General features: G+C 45.3%; 1 protein-coding gene across 3 annotated transcripts in view; it reads right to left on the bottom strand.

Annotated features, from left to right (window-relative positions):
* The window catches only part of LOC144786191 (vomeronasal type-2 receptor 26-like), a 410564-nt gene that overhangs the window by 315092 nt on the left and 72745 nt on the right, over positions 1 to 22727 (bottom strand). For 2 of the 3 annotated variants that reach the window (XM_078665189.1, XM_078665191.1), the window contains exon 1: positions 15970 to 16409. The exons of the other annotated variant lie outside the window; for it this stretch is intronic. The gene's annotated coding sequence lies outside the window, so the exon portion shown is untranslated. Of the gene's footprint in view, positions 1 to 15969; positions 16410 to 22727 lie in introns of those variants that run through there. 3 annotated transcript variants of the gene reach the window in all.

Here is a 22727-nt window from a genome sequence, read left to right as displayed (position 1 = left end):
TGTCTTACCCCTCTAGAGGGGTGGAATGCTATCCCCGTCGCCAGAACTGGCGAGGGGATAGTATTCCAAATCGTATGACACCTTACACGACATGTTTTGATAAAGCCAAACCAAAGATGCTATATAACCGCGAGGATTATAAGGCACTTAAGAGTATATGGTATGGCGTTATCCTGAAACAGCTTAGGGAGTTGTTCCCGACAGCTGCAGACAGGCTCAGCTCATGCTAGAGCTCCATTGCACATGAAACCACGCACTCTGCCTCCAGGATTGAAGAGGCCTTCCATAGGAGTGGCTCACAGGTTAATATGTGTCCAGATATAGGTTTAGATATAGGTGTACTATATCTAAGCAAGGGGCGATTACACCACCTTACCCCAGCTGAGTGATCAGCCAGTTGTGTCAATTTAAGAACCAGCCAGGGGTGGCAAAAGATATGCTGCAGCCCCTGGTAGGCCTTGGTGGCCCCTATGCCCTGGGCAACTATAGTGCATTATACAGGGGCTGACAAGGAGTCCATTTCCAATTGTGGTATGTACCTAGGGTACATGGAATCCATTTTACAGAGAGAGCAGATGGCCTGGGGCCCTGATTAGCAGGGAACCAGGTCAACTAAGTCAAAAAACCAGCTAAACACAGGCAAAAAATCTGGGGTAACCATAGTCAGGTAGCCACCTTCCTACATAACCCCCCCAAACGAAAGGAGATAAGGCTATCCTTGGCCAGGTAAGCCTATATTGCCTGAGTGGCCATATAAGGAAGTACCTGCACTAGCATGGGTACCCCCTGTCTCATGGTCCACTAAGCAGTCCCTCACCCTTGGGGTATTAGAGGGTCTCCACCATAGGGAATCACTACCTTGGGTGTGTTTATGCAAAGTTAAAGGCTGGTTTGGATATGGAGTATTGAAGTGAGGCTCTACTAAGTTTGGGCTTGGCTTCCTCCAATTATCTTCCGCCATGTGTGCCTTTCTTTCTTTAACTGAGTTGCACTGTGCTCTCAGGGTCAACCTCTGGCTACCTAAAGCTGGAGGCTGGGTCCCTCTGTTTGGCTTGCTGGAGGGACAGTTCAGGTTTGGGCCCTTTGGGTCCCAGGTTTGGCTTGGGCCCTTTGGGTCCCAGGTTTGGCTGTGCCCAACAGAATCCCTCTGTGGGAGGTCCCTAACTGTTTTTAAGGGGGCTCCCTCAGGAGTTTTCACCTCACTAGGGCTACTAGTTTTGGTGCCCCTAATCTGTTGATGGGGGTGTTTTATTTGACAGGGGGCCCTCTGGGTCTCACTGTCCTTCTTGTCCTCTGCAGCCCTGTGCTGGCTAAGGCAAGGTAGAGAGGGGCAGGTTACCTGCTCCAGACTGGGTCCCACCTGAGAAGGGTCCACTGACATCAGAGGTTCTGTCAGGCTAGGCCCAACCACCTCTGGGGCAGTTCCTTCATCAGGGGTAAGATCAGTTCCCTGAGGAGGCTGATCCTGTCCTAAAGTCTGGTGAGGGGGAGATTCCTCTTCCTCCTCCATGCTCTCAGTTTGTGTGGAGTTATCCATCATTTCAGGCTTCACAACACACATATCAGTTTGAGTTCGGGCTGTGGCCATCACAGCCCCACCAACCTTTTCAGGAGGAGACTCAGTTTGGGTTTCTGCTGTTATCATAACAGCTTTGCTATTCTGTTCAGGAAGAGCTTTTGCTAAAGATGGGGCAGAGAGTATCTCAGCCCTACCAACCTTTTCAGGAAGGACATCTTGTATTGGGGCTGTAGCCATTACAGCCCCACTAACCTTTCCATTGGAATTTACCATTCTAGAATGGGTTTCCTGTTCAACCTCAGCCCAGGCTGAGATCTCCAAATCATTACCAAGTAGGCAGTCTACAGGCAAGTTGGGTGACACTGCCACTCTCTTTGGGCCAATGACACCCCCCCAGCTGAGACTTACTACTGCCATGGGATGATTTGTTTGGATTCCATCAATGTTTGTAACCTGGTATGTGGCACCAGGTAAAAGTTGCTTAGAGGGGACTATACCATCAGCCACCATGGTGATGCTAGCCCCTGTGTCTCTAAAAGCTTCAACTTTCAAACCATTGATGATGGGTTCTTGTCTATATTTGCTCAAAGTATTTGGGCAATCAGAGAAGTTGGCAAACCCCATGCCAGTCTCATAAACAAGATTATTTGGGGAGGGGGACCTGATAGGCCAGGGTCCTCCTGGGCTCCAACAGTAAACCCACCCAGATTCCTGGGTGTGCTCCCACTTCCTGGGGGATTACTGCTGACAGTAACAGGAGGTGTTGGAGCTGGCTTTGGAGGTATATTCTCTTTATTGTTATTCTTGGGACAACAGTTGTCTGTTTTGTAATGCCCAACCTGTTTACAGGCATAACAATAAGGCTTTTTCTCAGTTGAAGAAGTGTCTTGGGACCCACCCCCATTCTTGGAGTTTTGGGGCCCTGGGGAAGTCTTTTCTTTATTTTTTATCCCCACCCTTATCTTGAGGCTTGGTATACTCCTTCTTCTGGTTACTGTCCTGATTCTTAGGCCTAATCCTGGTTCTGACCCATTTGTCTGCCTTCTTTCCCAATTCTTGGGGAGAGGTCAGATCAGAGTCCGCCAGGTGCTGGTGTAAGAGCTGGTTCTGACAATTACTTAGGATCTGCTCCCTCATAATCAAATTATACAATCCTGTAAAGTCATGTACTTTGCTGCCATGTAGCCAACCCTCCAGATCCTTAGTAGCACAATCTACAAAATTAGTCCAGTCCTGAGTCTGTGTCTTCTGGGTATCTCTGAACTTCAACCTGTACTGTTCAGTGGTTAAGCCAAACCCATCTATTAGGACACTCTTCAGGACTTTGTAATTGTTTGCATCCTCATGTCTGACAGTGAGGAGCTTATCTCTCCCTTTCTCTGAAAAGGAGTACCATAAGATTGCTGCCCACTGTTCCTCAGGAACCTGCTGTACCATGCAGGCTCTCTCAAGAGCAGTTATCCACTTGTGGATGTCATCCCCTTCCTTGTAGGGGGGCACAATCTTTGTCAGGTTTCTACTATCATAGGACCTGGGTTTCTCTTTAGGAATATTGCTGCCACCAGTGGCATCTAAGCCACACAATTTTTGCTCTCTTGCCAAGGTAAGTCTAGCTTGAGCCAAGGTAAGTCTGGCTTGAGCCAGGGCTACCTCCTCCCTCTCTATTTGGAGTTTGACAGCCCTCATTCTGGCCCTATGCTCAGTCTTCTGAGAGGCAGTCATACCTCTCTCAGATTCTCTTGAGGCACTAGAAATATGAGAGTCCCTTGAGGGAGATCTCACTCTTCTGTTGCCTGGGAGAATGTCATAGGGTCTGGGGAGGTGCTGGCCCTCTCCATTCCCCAGTAGGTCTAAGTTGGCCTGGTTAAGCCTGGCAACTTGGACCTGGCTACCTCTCTGATCCTGATCCTCGAGGTCCTCTACATCTGAGTCCTCCTCCCCCTCCTCTCCTTCTTCCTCCTGAGGGGCATCAGTTACAGGGGGGTTCTCTCCATCTCCTGACTCTAAGGTAATTTCATTCACCTTCTCTAAGTCATCCTGTTCTAGAATGGCTATCAGGATAGGACAGGTGGGACTTCTGCCCCTTTTTAACCCTCTTGAAATGCACAAGGCAATCAAGTCCTTTCGGGTTAATTTGTCATAGCTGGAAGTTGCCTTGGTAAGGTCAACTGTCACAGGGGTAGACCCTGAGGCCACTCCTGTGTCAGACATGACTCTAGTGAGGTGTAAGTGGTGCACTTACCTACACTAAGTGTTTTCCTACTGTACCTTGCTAGTGAGTTGTAGTCAGGGTGTGCTAATCCCTTTAACCTACAACTACTAAGTTCAGTAGAACTTAATATGCTAAGCTTTTGATTTATATGTACCTAGAGGTACTTGATGTGATCTTTCAATTTGATAAAAAGATTGCAATGGTAAAACAACAGCAAGCTCAAATCCGCACCGCTGCTCACCAATGTGAGAAGTTGGCCTGATAGGTGATGTTTCCAATTCTGGAACCACCGATTATCAGACCAAGCAATCCCTTATGGTGTCTGGTTGTAAGTCAACCTTATTAGACAAGCTATCCTAGGGGTAGCATGGACTAAGCAGCCTACAGGCTTAACTTAAGAGGTCGTGTTAAGCGAGCTGTTTTACCACATACAATCCTGTAATATCAAATGAAAGGACACCACACAAGTATATATTATAAAAATATATGTGTTTATTACTAAAAACAATCCCCAGTATTCTTTATGAATAAAGGGGCACAAGCGTTAAATCAAAAGCACTGTTTAAACATACAAAGTTGCACGATTATGGATGAGGGCGGGGGCCACTCAAACCATATACTAAACAAGTGGTATAAGAGATACCAATCGAACAGTGGTTAGGCCTAGGGCCTAGGGAATCGCTGGGAGCAGTCGGGACAAGCAATGCTGAAGTCGGGAATGGCCTACGGGATTCGGGTGCAGTGCGGAAAGCGCACGCGTGCACCAATGTTAACCAATGGTGCGTAAAAGTTGTAAAGTTAAAGTTTAAGGACACTTCCGCTGAACCTAGAGGAACAAAACTTAAGACACAGACCCTAGAGATGTGTACCAGTGTGGGAACACCGGCGGAGCAAAGTTACCTCACCCACAGGAAGCGGGTGCACAGGGTCGAAGTTGAGTCGGGTTTCGTCACGCAGGCTCTTGGTGCTTGAAGCTGAAAGGGCTGCAGGCGGGGTGAAAGAGAAGTGTCCGGTGGAGTCCAAGGGTGGACTCGAGTCGAAAAGTACCTGAAAGCAGAGGGGACAGAGTCTGGGTCACTCAGCAGTGACCAGGGTGGAACCAGGATGGAACCAGGCAATGTCGGGCGCAATCAGGTGGTCGTCGAGGAGCTTCTCTCCACTGTCACGTGTGCTCTGGGGCATCTGCGACGTCCAGGAGCAGGTCACGATCTGTCCCACGCAGGCTCTCGCCGTCGGCGCTGTCGGCTTCAAGATTGGAGCAAACAACACTTGGCAAAAGCAATCCACGCGGAACCGGGAGATTGCTTCTCACTCAAACCAGGAAGGTCAGAGTGGGGGCTCCTTTTCAGGGGAGCTGGTGTGGATCTGGAGCAACCAGATTCACAAGTCGTATTTGTAGTTTCGTCGGCACAGGGACCACTAGCCGGCTGGCAAGTGACCGGGCCAACGCGTTGAGCCAAATGGAGCAGAAGGGCCCCACGCAGCACTCGTCGAGTGTGGAGGGCTGAACTTCGTTGCAAGAGTGGCTCAGGGTTGGGGCTTCTCAAACCCCGGTGTACAGCTTCGAGGGTCACTCGTGGGCTGCACGGTCAGCGTCTTGTGGTCAATTCAAGATGGCGTGCCCCACGCTTCCGGTCGCCTCCACGGGTCTCAGCTCTGCAGGGACTGTGGATCGGGCTGTAGGAAGGCAGACAAGCTTGATCTCGTTGATCTCAGTCGCTCGAGTTCGGGCGGGAACTGCGACAAAGTAGATGTCGAGGGCTGGATGGTGCCTGTTTACACAGGGTGGTCACTCCTTGACCACAAGGGAGATTCTTCGGGCTTCCACGTTGAGTAGGAGGTCCAAGGGTCCAGAGTTTCGTTTCTTATGTTTCGTCAGGAAATCTAAAGTTCATTGGCACTGCTCCCACTCTTATTCGAATCTGGGGGGCGTGATTACCTGCTAGGTCCCCTCCTATGGGTGGGGCCCAGGAAGGGGGTGGATACACCCCTTTCCTTTGATCCAGGCCGCCCTGGCACGAGGGCTGGAGTGCCCCAGAACCGGTTTGGCCGGATTATGCAAGGGGCAGCCTTGTGCGCCCCAAGCAGTGTCTGGTTTCTTTCAGACCTCCCTGCTACAATCCACTATCTCCTGTCTGGAGGGTGGTAAAACCCCCCTGCGACAGGAAACCCTTTGTCCAGGCCCCATTTGGCGGAGTTTCGGTCCGCTGCAGGGGTCCAGACCCGTGTCTGTGGCAGAGGCATCCATTTTGTGGATCTAAGGCCCTTTTTGAAATTAACCGCATTTAAGTAAAGTAACATGTCTTACCCCTCTAGAGAGGTGGAATGCTATCCCCGTCGCCAGAACTGGCGAGGGGATAGTATTCCAAATCGTATGACACCTTACACGACATGTTTTGATAAAGCCAAACCAAAGATGCTATATAACCGCGAGGATTATAAGGCACTTAAGAGTATATGGTATGGCGTTATCCTGAAACAGCTTAGGGAGTTGTTCCCGACAGCTGCAGACAGGCTCAGCTCATGCTAGAGCTCCATCTCACATGAAACCACGCACTCTGCCTCCAGGATTGATGAGGCCTTCCATAGGAGTGGCTCACAGGTTAATATGTGTCCAGATATAGGTTTAGATATAGGTGTACTATATCTAAGCAAGGGGTGATTACACCACCTTACCCCAGCTGAGTGATCAGCCAGTTGTGTCAATTTAAGAACCAGCCAGGGGTGGCAAAAGATATGCTGCAGCCCCTGGTAGGCCTTGGTGGCCCCTATGCCCTGGGCACCTATAGTGCATTATACAGGGGCTGACAAGGAGTCCATTTCCAATTGTGGTATGTACCTAGGGTACATGGAATCCATTTTACAGAGAGAGCAGATGGCCTGGGGCCCTGATTAGCAGGGAACCAGGTCAACTAAGTCAAAAAACCAGCTAAACACAGGCAAAAAATCTGGGGTAACCATAGTCAGGTAGCCACATTCCTACAAACTGTTATAGCCTACTTCTTCCACTTTTGTTCTCTACTCCCCTCTTTGTGTTTCCTTCCACTTTCTTCTGGTTTCCCCACTCATTTTCTACTTTCCTTATTCCTTCTATCTTTTAACATGACGGCTTTAAATATGTCTCAGCCACCGCCATTTTTGGATGAAGCTGGTGATCCTATTATTCCCTGGAAAAAATGGTTTCATTTGTTTGAGTCATATTTGATTGCTATTGGTGGAAACAGATTTTCATCTTTAAGAAATCAACACATTTTACTGCATAATTTGGGGAAATATGGAAGGGATGTGTTTGAAGATTTGCCTGAGGTTGCTGCTGATGGAGCTAACATCAATGTAGGGGGAGATGGAGTAGTTCAACCTGATGTTTATGAGGCTACTGTAAAAAAATTGGCAGAGCAGTTTGGGGACAGAATTAATATAGTCCTTGAGCGTCATAAATTTTTCTTACGGGTTCAAGGTAAAAATGAGAAAGTAAAGAATTACATTGCTGTGTTGAGGGGGTTGGCAGCCACGTGTGATTTTGGTCTGCTCACAGAGTCCTTAATCAGGGACCAATTAGTTAGGTGCACATGCGAAAAGAAAATTCAGGAGAGATTTTTAGCAGAAGCCCCTGATTTACAAAGAGCTATTGATATTGCTATCAGCATAGAGCGCACAAGCTACTGCATGAATGAAATGAAGGAAGCTAATGATTTAAAACAGGTTAATGACAATTGTGTGCACAAAGTAGTTCAAAAAGACACTAAATTTAAGGCTACCCAACCTGAGGTGAAGAAACATAGTGCACAGTCTAACAAGCCAAAATGCTATAGATGTGGTAACCCAAATCATTTGACTAACGATGTAAAGTGTCCAGCAAGGGGTGTCACTTGTAGTAATTGCAAAAAAAGGGGGCATTTTTCGAGAGTATGCCACGAAAAGAAAAGTACCACTCACATGGTGGTCCAGGAGTTTGAACAACCATTGCAAGGGGACATTATTTTCCATGTGTTGAACATAGGAGAACAGAGTGTAAATTCCTATCCTGAATGTGAAATATTCCTGGACAGTGTTGCATATGAAGTCTTTGCGGATTCATGTTCACCTTACACATTGATAAATGAGACTTCATTTAAAGAAAATCCAGGCCACAAAGAGTATAGTCTTTTACCTCCTGATATTAGACCGGGTGGATACAATTATGATCCCATTCCCCTGGTTGGTATGTTGTTAATGCAGATTAACTTTAAAGATAGGTCAACATTGGGAAAAGTGTATATCACGAATAATGGATCAAATTTGTTAGGGTGGAAACACCAAAAGGACCTGGGTATCAAATTAGACCCAAATGCTCCTGAACCTGTGTTGCTTATTGATAGGCCTTCTGTGGGAAAGGAGGTTTGTGGAAAATTTCCAGAGGTATTTACAGATAAGTTAGGGCAGCTTAAGGGATTCCTCCACAAAATCAAACTTAAGTCTAATGCAAAGCCAGTAATACACAAAGCTAGGTCTATCCCTTTGCTGCTAAGAGAACCCCTACAAGAAGAATTGAACAGACTGGAAGAAAACAGGATAATAGAGCGTATTGAAAGCTCTGAGTGGTTGGCCCCCATTGTGGTTGCGGCAAAAGGGGGTGGGGGGGTGAGGGCATCCGCCTCTGTGTTGACCTCAGGGATTTGAATGCCAACATCTGGGTGGATAGACACCCTCTCCCCAACATTAACGAAATGTTGATGGGCATTCAAGGTGCTAAGTATTTCACAGTTCTAGATCTGTCTTTGGCCTACCACCAGGTTGTTCTTCACCCAGAATCAAAGCACCTCACGTCTTTTATAACCCCTTCGGTGCGTATCAATTCTCAAGATTACCTTTTGGGCTCGCTTCAGCGGCCGCTGTTTTCCAGCGAATTATGCAGATCATCCTGCAAGGCCTTGGAAAAGTAGTCTGCTTCCAGGACGATATCTTACTCTATGGAGCATCTGAAAGTAAGCGCAACAAAATCTTGGAGGAAGTTCTGACTAAACTCAGCAAAGCTGGAGTTACGACCCAGAAAGAAAAATGTAAGATTGGGGTGGAGTCGGTGGTGTATCTGGGGCACACTATCTCTAGTGAAGGCATCAAACCCAAGGCCAGTTTGGTGGACGCAGTTAAACTCGCACCTGCTCCTGTAAATAAAGACGAATTGAAGTCCTTTTTGGGCCTGGTTGAGTTTACGTCGAAATTTGTAAAGAACTTTGCTGACCAAGTTCAACCACTCCGAGAACTACTCAAACTGGGAACCAAATTTGAATGGAGCACTGAGCACCAACAAGCATTTCAACACATCAAAGAAGCTATTTCGGATGCTCCAATCTTGCACACTTTTGATCCTAATGCTAAGACCACACTTTCAACTGATGCAAGTAATAAAGGCTTGGGTGCTTCTTTGACTCAAATGGTAAGTGGCGAAGAAAGAGTGATAGCCGTCGCTTCCAGAACCTTGAAGACTGCGGAAGTTAATTATTCCACAATCGAAAAAGAAGCACTTGCGTGTTACTGGGCTATTCACCATTTCAAGTACTTCTTGTGGGGAATTCCATTCTGCTTAAAGACGGATCACAAACCTTTGATTCCATTATTTGCTACCAAGCTTTTAAAAAATACCACTCCACGCATCTCCAAGTAGGTTTTAGGACTGCAAGGGTTTAACTATTCCATAGTGCATGTCCCTTGCTCAAAAAATTCTTTGGCGGACTGTCTTTCACGTATGCCGTTGTTGGAAAATGAACCAGAAGAAACCCAAGTAGAGGAAACCATCCTTGCTGTCGATATTCCGGCCATAAAAAAAGATGAGTGGGACAAGTCACTTCTGGAAGATGATGTGTTGCGCAAATTGAAAGAAACTATTTCTAAGGGCTGGCCAGAAAAAAAAGAGGAAGTGGCAGTGGATCTCCAGGAGTTTTGGAGCGTGAAGGATGAATTATCCATAATCGAAGACCTGGTCTGGAGAGGTAACAAGATAGTTCCTCCGTCTGGAATGAGAGATCGCATCATACAAATTGGGCACGAAGGTCACCCTGGACGAAGTTTGACTAAAAGCAAAATTCGACAAAGCTATTGGTTTCCTAAAATGGACACTCTAATTGAAGAGCTAGTAAACAATTGCATTGAATGTGGAGCTAGCGACAAGTCTAAGAATGTCCGCAAGGCTCCCCTGATTCCGGTCACCGTTCCCACCAAACCTTGGGATAAACTAGGGATGGACATTATTGGCCCTTTGAATCTATTAAGTCAGTCTCAAAAATTCATGTTCGTACTGATTCATTATCATTCCCATTGGATAAGAACTAAGTTCGTCTCTTCCATCTCTACAGCTTTTCTCATCGAATTTCTTAAAGAGACTTTTTCAAAAGAGGGCATTCCCAGTGAGTTGATAACGGACAATTCACTTCAGATGAGATGAGGGAGTTCCTGAACTGTTTATCTATTATTCACATCAAATCTCCATTGTACTCTCCGAAATCCAATGGGTTAGTGGAAAGGGCAAATAGAATGCTAAAGGACACCATTCAACTGGCTTTGTCAACCAAAGAATCAGTGGTAGACAGTTTGAGGAAAATGTTGTGGTCGTATCACATCACTCCAAATTCAGTGTCAGGAGTCTCCCCGTTTACCTCTCTTAAAGAAACCCAGGTTCAAAGCTCACCCCCAATTGGTTAAATGGAGGGTCCCCTGTGTGGGTAGACAGGAACACTGTTTCAGAGAAAGTGAAAGAAAATCAAGTCAAATATAAAAACAGTTATGACGCAAAATGGGGCACAACTGACAGAGAGTGGATGGTTGGGGATTGGGTGGTAGTCAAAAAACCCACACTAATAAAGTCCAAATCTTCCGCTTTTTCTAGACCCCTTAGAATTAGAAAGGTACACAATAATTCTGTTTTGTTAGAAGATGGCAATTAATGGAGCATGGACAGATTGGCTCGTTGCACTAATGTTCATGTCTCCAAATCTCCTAGCAACGATGACTCGGGAGAAGTGGTGGGTGATCCAAGCATGGAAAGAGTTGCACGTCAACGTAGGTGTCCGGCATGGCAAGCTGACTACAGTATGTAAAGTCTAAATTTTATCAGTTGCTTTGCTCCTCTGCTTTCTCCTACATGCATCTTGTGCCTGCTGATTTCTGTATGCAATTTTATCTTGTATGTATCTGTCGTAATGAAGACATAAATCAATTAGTGTTGGTTCTGGTTTATTAAGTCTTCAGCTGTTAACCCAAGCAGAGACACAGGAAGATCTCCCATCAGATCGTGAGATCACAGGCCAACTGTCATTAGTGGAACGTTTACAGCATAACTAAACCATTGAACACTAGGAGTCTAGAACACCAGGCAGTGACCTAATGACAAGCATAGATAAATGCAACTAAGAATACTACATATGTTTTCCTTTTGGAAAAGAAGTTCTAAGACGTAGGGAAACAAGAAACAAAGAATGAAACAGAGATAGTGAGAGTAAGATAAACAAAATAAGAAGAAATATAGAAAAGGAAAAGAAAGGAAAAGAAAAGAAAAGACAGCAGAGAGAAGCACATCAAACTCTAAATCTATAAGGAATTACTTTTACACGTGAACTGCATCTCAGGACTGATTGTCCCGTACAATCTTGACTGCCTTCACTAATTGAACTGTTGCCTAGATTGACAGGCGGAGAACTCTTCACCAGACGATTCTTGTTCCACCAATGACCATTAACAAGTTTAACAGAGTTCCCTCTAACATCACTTACTTCAACCGGAGAACTGAATTTAGAGAGACCTTTTTTGACATGAATTGGTTTCTTGATAGAAACATAATCTCCAGGATGTAAGTCAAAATCTTTTACATTTTTAATTTTGTCAAAGTATGCTTTTTGTTTACTCTGTACAACCTCAACCTTGGATCTAACTTCATCATCACTCCACTGTCTTCCTTTTATCCATTTACTCATCCATCCTGGACAAGACAAAGTGGAAGCTCTTCGGCCATGCAACAGTTCAAAAGGTGATACACCCGTGGTGGAATGGGGCGTAGTTCTATAGAACCAAAGCATGCTCCTAACAGAACTGCTGACAACACATCTGTTCTTAAGAGCCATTGAATACATTCCCCTAAAACCTTGTTCATCCTCTCCACAAGACCATTCGTTTGTGGATGATATAAGGAACTTTTCAAATGTTTAATATTGCACTTGTTCAGATAATCCTCAACCTCAGAGGAAACAAACTGTGTACCGTTGTCAGTGACTAAAAACTCAGGAAACCCTTCCTTTAAAAACACATCGCATAGAAAATCAACAACAGTTTTGGAAGTAACCTCCCTAACAAACTTTATTTCTGGCCATTTAGAATAATACTCCATAAGGACCAAGGCAAATTTAGAAGAAGCATCCAGCGCATGAAAAGGCCCAACAATATCCAATCCTAGCTTAATCCACGGTGCAGACGGCAATTCTATAGGTGACAAAGGTGGGGTACGCACCTTCACAATTTTATCACAACTAGAGCAGATAACACAATCCTTAACAAAATCATCAATCTCCTTGTCCATATTAGGCCACCAAAAGGTGAGGCACACCCTTTTTTTAGTTAAAGTCGTTCCTAAATGGCCTTCATGCGCACATTTAATTAACCTCTCTCTTAAGGCAAGTGGGGGAACCAATTTATCACTTCTTAAAACCAATCCACTTTCAATCGTAAGCTCATCCGCTACCTGCAGAAAAATCTTAAATTCGAAGTTAAGATTTCTTTCCTTAGGCCACCCATTCTTTATGAAAGAAATAACTTTCTGCAAGGACACATCATCAAGTAAGGACTGCCTCCATTCGTTTTCAGACACTGCACATTACTGGGGAAGATCTATGGCAGCTACGAGATATTCATCCTTATCTTCTTCATCCATATCAGTACTCTTATCGATCATATCTGAAGAACGAGAGAGAAAGTCAGCACACCCATTTTTGCTGCCAGGAATGTATTCAGGAAGAAAATCAAATTGAAGCAACTTTGAAGACAAACGTGCAATTCTGGGCGTGAACCCCCTCACATTTTTCCCACTAAGGATAAATACCAACGGCTTGTGATCAGTTTTGAGACAAAATTTCCTCCCCCAAAGAAAATTCCTAAACTTCATTATAGCCCACCAGCAAGCCAGCAGTTCCTTTTCGATGACTGAATATTTCATCTCAGTAGGTGACAGGACTCTTGAAGCAAAACCTATTGTATTTAACTCTCCTTCTTTGTTTTGGGAAAGGACAGCCCCCAACCCCACATTACTAGCGTCTACTGTACGCGTGCACATTAACGATGGGTCAAAATGCTTTAATACAGATGGTGAACTGAGTTGCTGTTTCACCCACACAAAGACACTTTGACACTCCTTGTCCCACTCAAATGCAATACCTCTCATCAACATACGTGTTAGAGGTCTGAGTCTGGTTGCAAAATCACGTATGAACCTCGAATAAAATTCGCATAATCCTAAAAATGATTTAAAACTGCTTTTATCTGAGGGAGCTTTAGCTTTGACAATAGATTCGACCAAACTTGCTTTAGGAAGGATTCCTTTTTGATTGACCAGATGCCCTAAATAGTCAACTTCATTCGTAGCAAAGACACACGTATCTCTGCGTAACACCACCCCAATCTTTTGAAACCTGTGTAGGACTTCTTTCAGTATGACATCATGAGTACTTCTGTCTGGGGCATGAATAAGTACATCATCTTGAAAGACGGAAAGACCATCAATACCCTTCAACAAATCTGTCATTACTCGTTGTAACACGGATGCCGCAGAGGCGAGCCCAAACGGCATGCGCACATACTGGAATGTACCAAAAGGAGACACAAACGCAGTGAGGGGTCTGGATTCAGGTGTTAACTCGATTTGGTGATATGCAGATGCCAAATCTAATTTTGAAAAAAACTTGGCGTCTTTCAAACTGGACAACAATTCATTTATGTTGGGAAGGGGAAATGAATCGACCCATATCTCTTTATTGAGACAGCGAAGATCCACACAGACCCTGAGTTCACCGTTCTGTTTTCTTGCGACAACCAATGGAGACAACCACAAGGATGACTCCACTGGTTCAATGATGCCCTTGACACGCAACATTTCCAGTTCTTTTTCCAGATCTTGCCTAATGCTAAAGGGGACGTTTCTGAGTTTGTGCTTCACAGGACAAGCATCATCTTTTAAAATAATTTTATGTTGGAAATTATTTATTTTCCCCAACTCACCAGAGAAAACATGTGGGTAATCATTGATTAATTCCTCTATCTCAAAACTGTCCCTAACTGCAACTACTTGGTTTTTTGTGCCAGGTCTGAGTACCATTCCGAATAATCCTTGGTGAAACCAACCTAAGATGTTCAACCCTTTGTGTGCCACATAAATCTTTCCAAATATTTTCCTGCCCTTAAATTCTAGGATTTCTTCTATATATCCCGAAATATCTATTTCACGTCCCTCATATGAGACTGCTTTGCGATCAGGTGGAAGGAGAACCCTATTAGGCCATGTGGCATGATAGAGTTCCAGAGTGATCATGGAAATACGTGCACCAGAATCCACCAACAGATTAAGTACACGATCCCCAACTTGTATATTGACATAAGGATCAACACACAAATCAGGATCACCAGTAATAACGCCATCATCTTGAACAACTACAACCATATTGCTCAGATCTTTAGTCACACATTCCTCCTCACCCCGTAATGTATCCTCATCAATTACACATTTTACAGGCATAGACTTTTGGATCAATCTGTTCTTACCAGTTTGGCATACCTTGGCAAAGTGCCCTACCTTGTTACAATTCTTGCATGTTACAAATTTAGCTGGACATTTCCCATTTTGACCATGTGGTCTGTAACCACATCTAAAACAAATGTTTGTCCTTGAAAAAAACGAGTTTTGTTTGTCATATAACTGTTGTCCTTCCAATGTTTTGTTGAATGGACCTTTAGTTTCTTTATTTTTTACTGCTGCAATAAATTCATTTTTTTTTCTTCCAATTCTTTTACAGAGATCTGTGAAGTTTCTATACTTTTTGCCACTCTAATCGTTTCCTCAAGTGTAGGGTTCCCCAGCGTCAAAAGCTTTTGTTTAATGGACTTATCCGTGCATTTAGCTATGAACTGGTCACGGACAAGCTGGTCTGTAAAGTTTTCAAACTGACATTCTGAGGCAAGACTTCTCAATGCTGTTATAAAATTGTCTACATCTTCTCCAGTGTTTTGTGAACGTAAGAAAAACTTATGTCGAAGTACCACTAGACTGGGTTGAACATCAAATCTTGTTTGAAGTTTTTTTATTGTCTCCTGATATTCATCAAGAACTTTGCCTTGAGTTAACACTGGATCAGGAAGATGTTTAAATATTTCTCTCCCCTCAAACCCTAATGAGTGTAACAAAATGTACTTCTTCCTTTCAGCACGAAATCTCATTGCTCCAATTGCTCCAATGTAGGTTTCAAAGCCATCAAACCACTTGCGCCATTTAATTGGAGGGCCTCCCGGCGTTTCTAAAAATGGTGCAGGCGGTGAGACTACTTGCAATGACATAGTGAATTGAAGATAAACCAATTAGAAGTGTTGAGAATAAGTAAGGTAAATAGGGGTCTTGTTAATCTATTGAAACTAATAGACAAGGTAATTCAGAGAATGTCCACTAGAGGACAGGATCTCTATACACATGCAGGCTGAAAAACAATACAGAAAGAAAACAGTTTTTATAATTGCATGGAATCAATGTACCCTTATGACCTCACAGTATAGTCTTTTTACTCCTTAAAGATTGAAAACTCTTTGTGCAAGAAAATGCTTTTGTGACGTTTTACCCATTCCAAATATTCTCTCCGTGTAGAAGTAAATCTCCCAGAAAAAACAAAGCCTTTGTGACGTTTTTTTTTTTTTAAAGGAATGTTCCCTTCGTGAGGAAATAAGTCTTTATGATCTCATTTGAATTCTTTTTTATGCGTTTCAGAGCTGGAACGCAAACGTGCTTAAGCAACAGTAATTGGAATTTCCTTCATGCATTCCACAGCCACAGCAACGTCATACGCACGCTTATGCCCGTTTTTCCTTCAGTTGCTGGAACGCAAGTTTGTGGTATGCGTTCCAATGCCGTTTTAACTTGCGCCGATGCCTTAAAGTGTGCTAGTTCCTTGCGCTCTGCTCATGGCGTTTCAAAAATGCAGGTATTTAACTTTAAAGCACAACAGCATGCGCAGCTTACCGCTATTGATGTAAAGTTGAGAGAATTCAAACCGGATTGACACAGCGTTATTGTTCACTCGACGAACAGCAAATGCAGATAGACTTTCTGATCTCCGCGTTGTTGTTCACGCGAAAGCTGGAAAAATTGTGTCCACGTTGTTGTGGTTTTTGATTGCCGTCATCCGCTGCCATCCGCTTTTCTGAAACTCTGGAAAAGTAGCCTTCAGTGGATTTTTTAATTCGTGGGTTCTTGTGGGTTAAACAGCCTCCGTCGCCAAAAAAAGATGTCGTAATGAAAACATAAATCAATTAGTGTTGGTTCTGGTTTATTAAGTCTTCAGCTGTTAACCCAAGCAGAGACACAGGAAGATCTCCCATCAGATCGTGAGATCACAGGCCAACTGTCATTAGTGGAACGTTTACAGCATAACTAAACCATTGAACACTAGGAGTCTAGAACACCAGGCAGTGACCTAATGACAAGCATAGATAAATGCAACTAAGAATACTACAGTATCCTGTTGTATTTATAGGATCCACCACTCCGCTGGTATTTCAATAGGTATTTAGATTCAACGTAGGTGTCCGGCATGGCAAGCTGACTACAGTATGTAAAGTCTAAATTTTATCAGTTGCTTTGCTCCTCTGCCTTCTCCTACATGCATCTTGTGCCTGCTGATTTCTGTATGCAATTTTATCTTGTATGTATCCTGTTGTATTTATAGGATCCACCACCTCGCTGGTATTTCAATGGGTATTCAGATTAGGTTGTTTTCTCAACTTCCCTTCTTCACTTTTTGGCCGCCTCTTTGCACATGTTATGTTATGTTATGTTATGTTATAGTGGCTTTTGTAGAGCGCACGGCTACTCAAAAAGAGTGTCCCGGCGCTTTTAATTAACGAGGCTGCAGTAAAACTAACATAACACATTAAAAGAAGAGAGTTTCAGATACAAAATAACAAAACAAGACACAGGGGGCCTACTGGGAGAATAACCACGTTTTAAGGTCCTTTCTGAAGGCTAATAAACTAGAAGCTCCCCGAAGTGACAGGGGCAAAGAGTTCCACAGTTGGGGCGCCAGCAAACCAAAGGAGCGGCCTCCCAGGCGTGCTCGCTTCACTCGTGGAACGGTCGCCAGAAGTAAAGATTCTGACCTCAGGGAGCGCGCCGGTTGGTAAAAGGTGAGTCTCCTCTGGAGATACTTAGCCCCCGTCACATGAAGCGCCTTATAAGTCAGAGTCAAGGTCTTAAAGGCGATCCGCTTACGGATTGGCAACCAGTGCAAGGTCTGAAGCAGAGCCGAGGCACTGGCACGTCTATTCAATCCGTAGATTGCTCGCGCCGCAGCGTTCTGCACAACTTGCAGCCGCTGTAACAGGTACTCTGGCAGGCCCAGGTATAGAACGTTAGAATAATCCAACCTGGAGCCTATCAGGGCCTGCACAGTCAGCCTCCTGTGCTCCTCCGATAGTAGGGGAAGAAACCTCCGTAGCATCTTCAGGAGGCCGAAACACATACCCGACACTCCGAGGATCTGGGCCTTCATTGTTAACCCCGTGTCCACCTTCACACCCAAGTTCTTGGCCAGTTGGGATGAACACACATACCCTATGTGTTGTGTTACATAGGGAGGTGTGTTATAACTTGGTACGCCCCTCCTCTCACCCTGCTCCCCCCTTCCACCTGTTGGTTTCACCTACCTTAGAATGTTGGAGTGAAGCTCGCCTTGGAATGTTGGTGAGCTCACTCTAGTGGTTGGCACTGAAGGTTCTTGTTCGCATTAAACTCCTTCTCACCTCACACCATGTGGAGTCCTTTCTTAACAAGGGCACTTGCCACAACAGGAGCTGTTGTGGTCCTCAGGGGAATTGCCTCTGAGTACCTGGTGGCATGATCCACTACCACCAGGATAAATCTGTGCCCAGATGCTGTTTGGGGATCCATTGGTCCAACAATGTCTATCCCAACTCTCTCAAAGGGTACCCCCACCACAGGTAGAGGTATAAGGGGGGCCTTTGTGGTGCCACCTGATTTGCCACTGGCTTTGAAGGTGTCACAGGAGCGACAAAACTCCTTGGTATTCTCTGACATGTGAGGCCAGTGGAAGTGTGGGACAAGTCTTTCTCAAGTCTTGTTCTGGCCTAAGTGTCCTGCTAAAGCAATATCATGGGCCAAGGTGAGAAGGAAGCCCCTAAATTGCAGAAGTATAACCAACCTCCTGGTAACACCATGCTTGGGGTCTCTAGCCTCTGAATAAAGGAGCCCATCATTCCAATATACTCTATGGGTACCTTGAGCATTCCCAGCAGCCTCAGCAGCAGCTTGCTGTCTGAGGGGTTCAAGAGAAGGGCAAGTTAACTGAGCCTGTCCCAGATCTGCCCTTGAGGGTCCCCCTGTCCCCAGAAACTCAACCTGATCAGGTTCAAGCTCTTCTAGGACAGTCTCCTCTTGGATCACAGAATCATCCTCCTGAGAGGGCTGATCCTCTACCTGGGGCAAGTGGGAAGGCACTGCCTTAACCCTCTTGCTCTTTCTCTTGAATTGTGGTTGGTCTATAGTTCCAAGATCCACCACTGGTTCAGGTAGGCACTTCTTGGCCTGGGACCTGGTTACAGCAAGGACATGTGCTGAAATACCTAGCATCTCTGCATGAGTCCTATACTCCACTTCTGACCATGAGGAATTCTCTAGATCATTGCCTAAAAGACAGTCAACTGGGAGGTCTGCACTCACATCAACTTTCTTGAGGCCAGTTACCCCTCCCCAGGAGAAGTTAACAACAGCCACACTATGTGTAGTAGTGGCATTGCTAGCATTGGTCACTAGGTAGTTCTCACCTAGTACAATTTGTCCAGGGTCCACAAAGTTAGGTGTCACCATAGTAACACTGGCACATGTGTCCCTGTAGGCCTGAGCCAGTTTCTCATTGATCACAGGCGTCTGCCTATACTTGCCCAAAGTATTGGGACTCATAGTAGTGGACATAGCCATGTCCACATCATAGAGCAGAACTGCCTGAGTAGGGATTCTGACTAGGCCAGACTCCATCTCAGTACCCAGGGTTAACCCCACTATAGCCTTGGGTTGTGTACCACCACTGCTCACTGTACTAGGGGGTGCAGGTGCCTTAGGGCTGCAGTGGTAGGGACTGGATTTTTCTTAGCGCACTCACTATCCCAGTGAGAAACTTATTTACAGTTATTGCACCAAGGTTTCTTTGGGCCATCATTCTTCTTTTTGTTTCCATTCTGGGAACCACCCTCCTTATTAGAATTATTTTGGGGGCCTGAAGAAGACTTATGGTCTTTTTCTTTCTTATCTCCACCCTTCAGGTCTGCCTTCTTTTGATCACCTCCTAGGTTCTGGGGTTTCTGCTTAACCCTTGTTCTGACCCATTTGTCTGCCTTCTTTCCCAATTCTTAGATAGAGGTCAGATCTGAGTCAATAAGGTGTTGATGCAACTGCTGGTGCTGACAATTATTAAGGATCTGTTCTCTCATTATTAGATTGTACAATCCTGTATAGTCTGAGACTTTACTTCCCAGCAACCAACCCTCCAGAGCCTTAGTGGCACAATCAACAAAATCAGTCCAGTCCTGAGTCTGCGCTTTTTGGCTATCTCTGAACAACAACCTGTATTGCTCAGTGGTTAGGCCAAACCCATCAATAAGAGCACTCTTCAGGACAGAGTAGTTTTTAGCATCCTCAGGTCTAACAGTGAGGAGCTTGTCTCTCCCTTTCTCGGAAAAGGAGTACCATAAGATTGCTACCCACTGATCTTGAGGAACCTGCTGCACCATGCAGGCTCTCTCCAGAGCAGTTATCCATTGGTGGATGTCATCCCTTCCCTATAAGGGGGCACAATCGTTGTCAGGTTTCTAGTATCATAGGACCTGTCTTTCTCTTTGGGAGTTATACTGCCACCAGTGGGTTCTACCCCACTCAATTTTTGTTCCCTTGCTAAAGCAAGTTTAGCTTGGGCCAGGGCTATCTCTTCCCTCTCTATCTGGAGTTTGAAAGCTCTCATCCTGGCCTTATGCTCTTTTCTCTGGGGGGAAGCCATTCCCCTTTGAGAGTTCCTTGAGGCATTAGAAAGGTTAGAGTCCCTGGAAAGGGATCTATCTCTTCTATTGCCTGGGAGTATTCTGTTATTGGGTCTGGGGAAGTGGTTCCCTTCTCCATTCCCATGTAGGACCAAGTTAGCTTGGATAAGCTCACTAACTGGTACCTGGTTATCCCTCTGATCATCATCTGAGTCATCACCCTCTCCTACCTCCTCATCTATTACTATGGGAGTGATGGGTTCAGTGTCTGGGGGATTTACCTCATCTGGGTTCCCTGTGGGACCTACAATAGCTTTCTCAACATCATCTTTTTCTAAGATTGCTATCAGGAGGGAGATTGTAGGGTTGTGACCCTTTTTCAGCCCCCTTGATTGGCACAAGCCACTCAAGTCCTTGAAGCTGAGATTTGCATATCTGGAAGGTTCCCTGGCTGGGTAACCTCTCACAGGTAGAGAGCTGGAAGCTTCACCTGTGCCAGACATGCTTCTAGTGAGGTGTAAGTGATGCACTTACCTACACTAAGTGTTTTCCTACTGGAACCTTGCTAGTGAGTTGTAGTCAGGGTGTGCTACTCCCTTTTATCTACAACTACTAATTTCAGTAGAACTTAAGTATGCTAAGCTTTTGTTTATATATACCTTTAGTACTTAATGTGATCTTTCAATTTGATATAAAGATTGCAATGGTAAAACAACAGCAAGCTCAAATCCCAACCGCTGCACACCAATGTGAGAAGTTGGCCTGATGTACGATGTCCACAATTTTGTGGGCACCTTGTATCAGTCCAAACAATCCCTTATGGTGGTGGTTGTAAGTCAACACCATGGACTAAGCAGCCTTCAGGCTAAACTCAAGAGGGCATGTGAAGCGTGCTGTTTTACCATATGCAATCCTGTAATATCAAATGAAAGGACACCACACAAGTTATATATTATAAAAATATATGCATTTATTACTAGAATAATCCTCTGTACTCTTTATGAGTGCAGAGGCACAAGCGTTTAAACAAAAGCACAATTAAACATTCAAAAGTTGCACGTTTATGGATAGGGCCGGTGGCCACTCAAACCATATATTAAAAAAGTGGTATAAGTATCACTTTACGAACAGTGGTAAGGCCTGGGGCCTTGGGAATCGCTGGGACTACACTGGACTAACAGCAGTTAGGACGGGAGTAGCCCGCGGCATTCCGGTATAGCGCTAAAAGCACACGCATGCACCAATGCAAAGGCAATGGTGCATAAAAGTTATTGAGTTACAGTTTTAGGAGTTTTCCGACTGGAATAGAATTACCACACTTTAAAATTAGACACTAGAGGTGTAAACCACTACAGGTGCACCGGTGTTAGATCGTTACCTCACCCACAGGAAGCGGGTGCATAGGTACCAAAGTGTGTCGGGTTTCGTCGTGTAGATCTATGGAGCCTGGAGATGAAGATGCTGCAGGCGGCCAGAAGAGAAGAGTCCGATTGGATCCAAGGGTGGATCAAAGATGTAGAGTACCTGAAAGCAGAGGGGACAGAGCCTGGGTCACTCAGCATTGACCAGGATGGAACCAGGAAGGAACCAGGCAATGTCGGGCGCAATCAGGCGGTCGTTGAGAAGCTTGTCTCCACTGCCACGTTGACTCTAGGGCACCGAGGATGTCCAGGAGTGGATCACAAGCTGTCCCACGATGGCACTCGCTGTCGGCGGTGTCGGATTCCGGATCGGCGTCAACAGGCCTTGGCAAAGGCAACCCACGCAGGATTCAAAGATTGCTTTCTTGTTCAGGCCAGCAAGGTCAGATAGATTGCTTCTTTTCAGGGGAGTGAGGGCCAGTCTAGAGCAACCAGACCAGCAGTGTAAATTCAAAGGTTCGTTGGTATTGGGGTCACTAGCCAACAGGCAAGTGACCGGACCAACGCATTGAGCAGAAAAATGCAAAAGGGCCCCACGCAGCACTCGGTGAGTGTGGAGGGGAGAGCTTCAGTGCAAAAGCTGCTCAGGGCTGGGGCTTCTCAAACTCCAATGCACAGCTTCGAGGGAGCCTCGGGAGCTGCACGGTCAGCACTCTGTAGTTTTTCCAAGATGGCCGGCTCCACGCTTCACGTCGCGTCCACGGATCTCAGATTCGCTGGGACTGTGCATCGGGCTGCTGGAAGTCAGGGAAGCTGGGTCTTGTCGATCTCTGTTGCTCGAGTTCCGGCGGGAACTGCAACAAAGCAAACAGTTGGGCGCTGGATGGTGCCTGTTTGCACAGGGTGGTAACTCCTTGACCACAAGGGAGATTCTTCAGTCTTCCACATCGAGTGGTGGAGTTCTGGACTTTTTGGTTCCGTCCAGAGGTGTCAGGGAAAACACCCGAAGACCCCGGAGTTCAACCTGTCTCGGTGCACAAACAAACAGAAACACGGGCTTCTCGATGGTGGCGTCAAAGACCAAAGGTTTATTACTGCAAACACCCGAAGACCCCGGAGTTCAACCTGTCTCAGTGCACAAACAAACAGAAACACGGGCTTCTCGATGGTGGCGTCAAAGACCAAAGGTTTATTACTGCAGGGACACAGAAGTCACAGAAACTACACATGGGCAGTATCTAGGAGCCTGTTCAATTTGTACAAAGAGGGTTGTTCCTTATATACGAAATATTCTGCTCGGGGCAAATTCTTTACATGTTACCACAGTTCTAAACATTCGTGTCTTAAACAATAAATATTTGGCGTTGTACAG

Source organism: Lissotriton helveticus, chromosome 10 (assembly GCF_964261635.1).
Source record: "Lissotriton helveticus chromosome 10, aLisHel1.1, whole genome shotgun sequence".
Lineage (NCBI taxonomy): Eukaryota > Metazoa > Chordata > Amphibia > Caudata > Salamandridae > Lissotriton > Lissotriton helveticus.
Note: the sequence above shows the minus strand (reverse complement) of the source record. Positions and strands in the feature narration are given on the sequence as shown.